The sequence below is a fragment of the Lepisma saccharinum genome, chromosome 20, assembly GCF_977018435.1.
Source record: "Lepisma saccharinum chromosome 20, izLepSacc3.1, whole genome shotgun sequence".
NCBI lineage: Eukaryota > Metazoa > Arthropoda > Insecta > Zygentoma > Lepismatidae > Lepisma > Lepisma saccharinum.
Window position 1 is genome coordinate 48,571,546 of NC_139248.1, and position 8,741 is coordinate 48,580,286.

The following is an 8,741-nucleotide window of genomic DNA, read 5'->3' on the forward strand; positions in this document are numbered from 1 at the left end:
TTTCCATTCTTGTGGTTTGACGTCACGTGATTACGTATTGACTTTGAATCGGTCGTTATAACCCAGAAGTGTCCGTCTGTGCAAATAATCAGCCACAACATTTATATTAACTAGGATTAAAGGCTAATTCAGCAAACCGTAGTTGATCATTATATCGAAAATAAAATACTCGATATCAAAATTGCGTCGGTTATCTTACAAAATAACAGCTTAGATAATTCGACAGTTATCTGCAGTAATAGACACTGAAAAATATGTGATAAAATCAGAGAGATCAGCAAACTGAATATCACATGCGGTGACTGTCCATTTCGGGATTCCCCGCGTGATATTCCAGTCCCACTGGTTTGTAGAGGGTCAGGCAACGCGGGCGATTTGGTGGAGGCCATACGCTCTTCTCTGTTATCTGTACGAGCTGGCTTATAATGACTGTGATATGTAGGATGCGTTTAGCACAGCGGTGCAGCTCATTCCAAACAACCATATCCAGTCGTTAGGTGTCGTGCTTTCCCATTGGCCGTGAAGCCATGCACGCTTTTCCCCGCACATTCTTTTTCACCATTTTCCTTGTTTTTTTCGCTCTCCCCTTGTAATATTGAGTTTTATAGGTATCACTGCTCTTCCCCTGCGAGAGTAAACCAGGAGAAAAATTGTTTAACAAGAATTTGTTGTGGTTTCGCTTGTTTCATCCTCCTGCTTGCTTGTCATGATGTATTGGTAGTGATTCAGTCGTTTTTACAACTCTGTTGCTAGGCAGAGCTTTGCTCTTTCCTATTTACTAGAATGTTGTGCGTACCTTATTTCAGAAAAGAATTCAGCTTTCTAAGCTTTTGGTAGTAATCATATTACACACTTTTTATATTTATGCATTCTACTTTCCCATTGTTGAGTTGACACCAATACCGACACAGAAAATAATTTCTGTTGTCGAAATTAGGTTCATACGACGATCAGTGCGAAATACAAGAAGATACAGGATGAGGAACATCGCTATTAGAGATCAACCAGTTAACCTGGACACACTGGCGTACGCAGGATATTATTTCCGGGAGGGGCTGGAATAGTACAGGTAGATATTATATACCTGCTTTCTAGAGGGGCTGGGGACCTTCACACAATATATTACTTATTTTTAGAACTTTCTGTTCTCAAAAATGGCAATTAGGGGTCATTTTAAGAGGTATTTGCATTTACAACTCTGTTTTTTCTTTAAAAATGATGATTTTCTCAAAATTTCGGAGGGGACTGTAGATACATCAGCCTCCCCCTCTACGTACGCCAGTGTCTGGACAAACTCTACTGTGCAATGTTTAACATTATTTCTCCTGTTACAGTTTGTCGTCAATCCGTCCCATAAATATGTGTGAAGATTAATCAATTGTCAAAGAAAGTATCGCATATTAAAAAATATAGTAAAATTTTATGATGGTACTTTAGTCAGCTCTAAGCTCATTAGTTTTCAAAAAATATATGGCTTTGAATTTGTCTTAGTTTTATAATAACGGATGTGTTTTTCAGAGTGTATTATTTAAATTGTAATACAGGGTGAGCCAAAAGTCAGTTTACATAGGAGGTTTTCTTTGTCTAGTTAATTGTCTGTGATGATTGAATGTCCAGTTTTCTGGTGCATGGATCGGTCCCTGTGGTCACGATGAGTGTCCACCGCAGTTTCCAGACCAATGGATTTTGTCCTTCGGGGTTATTTAAAGGCACTCGTCTTCTCAGTTATGATTCGAAACATCCAGTATCTGAAGGAACGCATTGTGTAATGTACAGACATGATCCTGCCGGACGTTCTGCAAAAGGTTTTGGAGAACTGGAAACGTTGCGTCCACAAATGCATTGATGTTCAAGGTGCACACATTGAAGATATACGTACTACAAATCCCTATGGAACCTGACTTTTGAGCTTTGAGCCATAGAATTGAAAACGTTTCCAATATCTTGTGTATAAACAATTTTGTTATAATACGAATCTGACAGCAGGTGCTGTTAGCTTTTTTTACTGCAAGAGTTTTTTGTTGGCTATTGTTCATTTCACGATCGCTTTATACATCAACGCTAATCGGCACTGTACTTCACAGCTTACAGGTAACGAACCACGAATATCCTCATTACATCATTCAAAAGAAATCATCAAGTGTTCAAAGTTGATTATTTTTTTCCAATATAATGGGGTAGATAATTTGGAGCACATATTGATTCATCGGGATTGGACCTAGAGTTTAGAGATGGACCCAAACTAATAATATTTGGCCAGAAGTAGCGCAGGCAGAGAGGCTAGGTGGGATTTTGAGTTTTCTTTTTGGCTCAACTTCTCCATAGAGATGAAAAATACAACACCGAGTGAGAACAAGTTTGTCAAAGTTAGTTTTAAGTTCACATTATGCACAGATGGGCTAATCGGGACTGGATCAACAGTTTAAATGGGGATCGGAACCACAATGCAATGTGCTTCTTCTGAATATCGAAACAATGATTACAATAACAGTGTCTAATAGAAAATATGTCATAGCAAACCCACTCATAATATTTTCAAATTCCTAGGCACTTCACTGTGTGCCATCTGCCTCCGTGGCAGAGTTGATACAACGCCATCACGAGATCGAGAGATCGAATCCCGGCTTGCGCATGGGTGTTTTTGTGAGTGTCCCTTCATCAATTTCACGATTATCCAAAAGTGGCAGAAATGCGCAGTGAACTAAACCAAATTTATCAATCACTCGATCCACTTTTTCCCCTCAAACCTGATTCTAACTCTAGAGCTTTCCAATGTACAGGCTTAATTTTTTGTACAATCTTTATAGGTAATTATCGATGGATAAACATATTAATTAATATTCACTGAAACACACTTCTGATAAAAGTTATTTATGTCACTTTTTATGTGAGCCACCAGCATTGCACATTTTGAACTTTCTGTCACAACTCCGACAGAGTTCCATGGAAGTTTTATCTCTCAATTAAGCAGTACCATGCTTACGTGTTAACTTCGACGATTTCACGCCGAGCTGCGTGTTCAACCCACTTCTCAGATACTGCGCAGGAGACTTTTTTCGAATAAGAAATGTATGCAAGACGGTCAATTAAGGCGTGAAAATATCACTATCAGACCAGATTGCGTCCATTTTGGAGAGTTATTTCTATAACCTAAAGCTGTGTAATTTACAACGATAATCTGCACAGGTCTAGCCGTGTTTCAACTTGATTCGCCAGCAAGATGTTGCAGATTCAAATTCTTAACATGCGTCCCTTGAAGAAAGAGAAAAGCGCCTACATTCACATTCTCTGCTTACTCTTTCCCTGACTTAAAGTGACAAGCCAACAAACCTTGATGGCTTAAAATTAACTACTATGCAATGTTAAATCAATGAAATGTGTTTAGGTTTTTATAATAACTTTTAAACATGCAACTAAAGTCTCTCTAAACTTATTTTTTTAGAAGTTCAGCTAACATTTAACATTTTTAGACCGTTTATAAACATTATGTATGAAACGTGATTTGCACACAAGGAAAGGAACTCTTCTTTGCGATTAACTTAAATGGCATTCTAAAATTGATCAAATATAAAAGTGTCCTATGTGCACAAATGTAGATACATTACTTAATAGAAACAAACAAACAACTGTTCATGAGTAAACATTATACGAAAGGTCTAAATTCAAGTATACGTAGAATCCTTCCGGTTTTGCTATTCACTTGAAGCACTATTACTTTGCCAGATAAATGCAGCAATTGTTTTAATGTGGTTTTAGAAACATTTCCTACAAATTCCAACTGACGTAGTTTTATTTGTATACATTGATAATTTTAAATATAATGTAAATTGATTGATTGATTTGGTTTATTTTACTTCACCTTCTGCCAGTTATGACTAATCGCGAAGATTAGGTTGAAATTGACGAAGGGACACTCACAAAGAGCATCCGTGCCCAGGCCGAGATTCGAAGCCGGGATCCCTGGTGTCTTAGCGCGATATGCTGACCACTCCACCACGGAGGTCGGCTAAATAAAATGTAAACTAATTTCAGATAACAGCGGCGAAGTGACTCTATGGCTAATCATGAGTCATCTAATGAAAAATCACTTGGTAGATCTTAACCATAAAACCAACAATTCAAAAACTGTTAAAGTAAATACAGACAAAATACGTATCTACCAGTAGAAATTATAATAACAAATTTTCAGGTTTGCGTTCTTGCATGAAATTTTTAATTGAGTGTTTTTCCTTATTGAATACATGTTCACATTAATAATGTTTCAAGAAATAAACAATGGTGCCTTATCCAGTTATTGAAGTCTCATTAAGGTATGATATGAGTAAATTATTATAATTAGATTCTATTGCATGTAAAATATTTATCTTTGAGTATCAAAAAGAGCTACTCCTACACCACTTTCGGTTTTAGAACCATCTGTATACGTGTGAGAAAACTCTTTCCAACATTCTCTATACTCAACTTAATAGGTATATTTCGGAATATATATTTTTTGAATTGATTGTGTGGGATCAATGCACACTTGATTGCATGTTATTCATTTGTTCGAAATCATGGAACTCAGCCGCCGGCCAACGTGGCGGAGTGGTTAGCATATCGCGATCCGCCAGGGGTCCCGCGATGGAATCCCAGCTTGGGCATGAATGTTTTTGAGTGTCCATTCATCAATTTCATCATATCATCACTCATCCCCATCTTCGCAAATTTGCCAAAAGTGTCACAAAAAGTGAAGTAAAATAAAGCAAATCAATCAATCAATCAATTAAATCAATCAAAAGTCAGCTAGGTGCTGGTTGTAGTTCTTCTGTTGTGTGGAAATGTAAGTTTAAGTTGAATAACTTTTTAAAGTGCTATGTGATTTATGTTGTGAAAAATAAGTGTTTTTAACACGGAAAAAACAATGTGTTCTTAGTTTTATCTACTGTTCTTATGAAGCGCTGCAGTCGAAGTGTAATTCGAAAGATTTTCGCTTCCAGTCCACTGCTTCAAGAATGAACTGCGAGACTATTCTCGAAGTATGTTCGCTTGAAATACGGAAATATGGTCAATTGAGAATAATTATGGTGTAAACTATTGCAAACCTCCAATATTAAAATGATATGGATTTTTCACTGTACCAAATACTATGTGTGTCATTGAAAGAGGGGGGAGGGATGAGTTATGTTGTTGGAACCTTGAATTTGATTTCTGATTACTGCAAGATTTTAATTGAACAAGTGAGACAAACCGCTACAAACAAGTGAGAATCTAACGATATACTTAATTCATTTACTTTATGTGATTACCCATTACTTCACAAAGATTACCCATCCGTGTACATTTTGACGGATGTATTTAACTGGGTGGTAAAGGTTTAATATAACAGAAACTCCCATGTAGTAATGAACCTTGTAGCAATCACACGGATATACAACACAAGAATCCACCGACTGTGAAAATAATTCGTTGTTATTTGGAGAAATTGAATACAACTACTGCTTACATCATCAACTCTTGTTTTCTTTCGCAGGCCTATTTCCAACGGTTGCCTGTACAGCGAAAGGTTCTCTCTAAACATTGGACAGCAAACATTTTCCCCCATGATAAACATGATTGTTTTCTTTTAGAAACCTACAGCTCGTAAAAATACAATTTAAATTACAAATGTTCATTGGTCCTTGTGTTTTTTTCATCAATTTTCCAATCAGATGGTTTTTGCCAGTTGGCAAATTCCCTGAAGCCTTTTGCAGACGCCATATTCGGTTCACTGAGCATGTTGTTTTCATGATATAGGTGCTCTGGGGAAAAAAATCAATTCAATTACATCGTTTTCTACCAAAAGGAATGCCCTCCGGAAAAAAACTCTAAAAGGTCGGCGTGCATAATGATCTATTTTATGGCATGTGTTTCATAGTTCATTACACGTACTTGTATCAAAAAGTTGTAATGCATATTAATAAAATCATCTTCCACCCTCCCCTCCTCTTCTCTCTCTCTCTCTCTCTCTCTCTCTCTCTCTCTCTCTGTGTCTGTGTATATATATATATATGCATACATACATATGATACATATATAATGACGCATGCACACACAAACATGCTTATTTTAAATGAAATGTCTCAAATAATGTAGCATAACAATTACAACTACTCTGAAGTAAAGTAAAGTACAACCTCACAAAAGACTGATATTTGTATTTTCTGTTCATTCTTCTATCGTATATTAAATAGCATCAAATATAGCAGTAGTTTGTGCTCAACACAATTCATCCAAAGTATGCTGGTTCGATTAACACCATCACGATAAACAAACAGTTCACATGAAGGGGACAGGTGGTTTCTCTTCTCACATAGTTAGGTTACAAAAATAAAATAAAAATTGTGCATTAAGATTAAATGGTGAATAATAATAATAATTCCGAACAGTAGCGTAGGACCATTTTTGATTTGGAGTGCAACGTTCGACCACCATTTATGAATTTGTTTTTGTGATTGTACATTCTATTTTAGAACAGGTCACGTAATTTTCAATATTTCAAGTAAAATTTACATAACCTTGTATTGGCAATAAAAATGAAAAATTCACAAAAGTGTTTTGAAATTATAACTAATTTAGAAATAGTTTCTAACAGGTTTTAAAAACATGCATATTTCGGGAACAGATTAATTCTATCCTTGTTCCATCGCATTGAACTAATTTTAAACAGTTTGCACATCCTTATAAAGTTTGCCAAGAGCACAGAGGATTATCGTTTGAAAGGCAATTATTTGGACGGGATTGCAAAGGGTACAATTCTTACAATTCGGATCAAAGGATTTCGGGAGTACTTTACCCCCCTCCCAAAACAATACACTACTGTGCGCCCCTTCTGCAACACTTATACAAGATGCCTGTAAACAAAGAAAGTTTCATTTACATTTTTTAATTAAATACCATGTTATATTAAGTGTTGGTTTGTGTCCTATAGGATGCACATGATGTCCAAGTATTGTTTCACAATTTCCACATTGAGATTGCCGCATGTGATCCTAGAAATATCGACATTGCAGTCTAACTCCTGCCAGAATTTGATTAAACATGTCACGCACGTAACACCGTGATTTTGTCACCTTTATGTAACCCTACAAGAAATCGCATGGATTTTGAAAGTCTATGTTCTTCAATTGAGGTTGAGGGGTAGTCGTCATATGGATAAGATATGGAAGAACAAGAGGAGTACCCAAGGCTGTCGGTCTAGGCGCCGGAGCCTCGTTGGCCTGCAATAATACAAAGTACAGTAAAACCTTGTTAATCCGGACTAATGGAGAGGGATAAGTTGACCGGTTTAACGAAAGTACGAATTAACTGAAATAACCTAAAAAAACAGTAGAAAGTGCATTAATACTCCGTTTATAGCAACAAAACACGTTTATTATGGCGTATGTAAAGGGCATAGGCCTAAATACATTATACAGTACAGTACAAAGTCTGCGGGAAACAGAATTTCATCAGTGGTTGACTGCATTTTCTTATGGGAAGTTCTGTTGTTGACTTCTAGCCACATTTAAAACCTTGCATTCTGCTTTTTTTTTGTTTGTTTGTTTGCCTTTTGCCTGTCCGGATTAAGCGAAGTTTGGCTTATCGGGGTCCGGATTAACGAGGTTTTACTGTATTATTAAATACTCTTAAAATAGTGAATTCTTAGTTACAAGAGAACAAATCTAAAACATTTTTATTTAAAGTTTAGAAATAAAAGGATACGGGAATGTAACTTACGTATACTAAATGTATATTTGAAATGTAAAAAAATTAAATGTAATACATGTTTCTGGCACAAACTTGATGTAAGTTTTTAACTAAATATGGCTTTGTGGGGTTCCTTATGACAAGGGGGTCCCGGAGAATTACCAGATTGTTTAAACAATTGAAGTTCAAGCATTTAGGGAATTGAATTGAACTATGTTAAATTTCTTGAAAAAGTTCCCACCAATAATTAGATATGTGTTACTGCATGTATTACTTCATAAACTACGTTAGAATGATTGATATACGTTGTGTCTTGGAATCAGTGGAGGAAACAAGTCGTCTGGGCAGGGAGTATATGAGAGAGGAAGTAAGAGCATGTAGGGGAAAACAAGGCTGCAGCTACAAACCGTTTGCAGGAACGCGCACTGTTTTGCTGCGCCCATTTGCTTTCTCAAATTAGCTATTTGCAGTTATGCGCGGCTTTGCTCCACAGACATAGTAGGCCTATGATTCATGATAAAAATATTTTGTTTGTTTCGATATTTAACAAATATGAATTCCTACAGTTGTTAATGATTTGGCTTCAGTCTATTTTTTGGTTCCAAATATCGGAAGTGGCAAAAATTTCCTTCGTTCAGACCTGTACAATACTGTTGAAACAGTCTTGGTTCCCAGCTGAGAAGTCAAGTAGAACTTTTGCAATCGCAACGCTTGAAGGTACGGAAATCGTCAGATTCTTCATCTACAACTTTAAGCCATCCTTTACTACATTCAGTTCTTGCTTCAGTCTCTTCTCACTTGAACATTCACAGCCGCACTCCTTCAACACAAATCACCACAAATACCTCCAGAATCGGAACAGTAGCTGCGGAGGCCACGCATTGAATGCCTATTGAGGCAAAAGCTATTTTGCATATTCGCTGGTGAAGTGAAAAGCAAAAAAAGTTCTGAAACTCGAATACACACAAGCTCGGTGTAAACGTAGTTCATTGGAGAGCGATGTAGTTTTGCAAATATAGTGTTTATGTGATGTTTAA